The 712-nt window shown below is 51.4% G+C and overlaps 1 pseudogene; it reads left to right on the forward strand.

Annotated features, from left to right (window-relative positions):
- The first annotated feature begins 100 nt into the window (after positions 1-100).
- On the forward strand, positions 101-705 carry LOC110107541 (annotated as a pseudogene).
- The last annotated feature ends 7 nt before the right edge of the window (positions 706-712 follow it).

Here is a 712-nt window from a genome sequence, read left to right on the forward strand (position 1 = left end):
GGACAATGGGCTCAAATTCTACGAATATAAAATAATAAGAAGAACTAAACTTCACACCTCTCCAATATTGAACGGTTCACAGTCTTCACTGAGGCCATCCATGTCCCCAAAAACCATCATCGAACACCTCGTCCTCTTCAAACTCTGTGACTCCACCAACGCCTCAAAGATCGACGCCATGGTCTCCTCCTATCATTTGTTTTCCTCCATTAACTTTGTCCCCCACCTCGCTGTCGGTCCGATGCACCACCGCCGCTCTCCAGCTACCGATTCAACTCACTTCCTACACAGCCGCTTCTTCTCCAAACACGATCTCGCGGCCTACACAGTCCATCCCTCCCACCTCGCCGTCGTCTAAAACGCCATGATCATCGAAGACATCTTCGCTGTCGACTGGGTCGCTGATTTAGACAGTTACATCGTGCCATCTCCGGGAATGGCGATGCAGTTTCTTATTGTGAAGCCGTGGGAGGAGAAGTCAGCGGCGGAGATCGTGAAGGCTATCGATGAGGTTAGGGTGTCAAAGTTAAGCTGGGGGTGAATTTCTCGCAAGGTAGGGCGAAGGCGTATGAGGTGGGTTTGCTTTTGGGGTTTTTCGGGGTGGAGGAGATGGAGGGGGTGGATGGGGAAGAGTAGTTTGTGGCGATTGAGGTGAGGATTGGGGATTTGGTTGACACTACTATTGTGGTCGAGGTCGTGGTCCCGTCTTCAG

Source organism: Dendrobium catenatum, unplaced genomic scaffold (genome assembly GCF_001605985.2).
Source record: "Dendrobium catenatum unplaced genomic scaffold, ASM160598v2 original_scaffold_134413, whole genome shotgun sequence".
NCBI lineage: Eukaryota > Viridiplantae > Streptophyta > Magnoliopsida > Asparagales > Orchidaceae > Dendrobium > Dendrobium catenatum.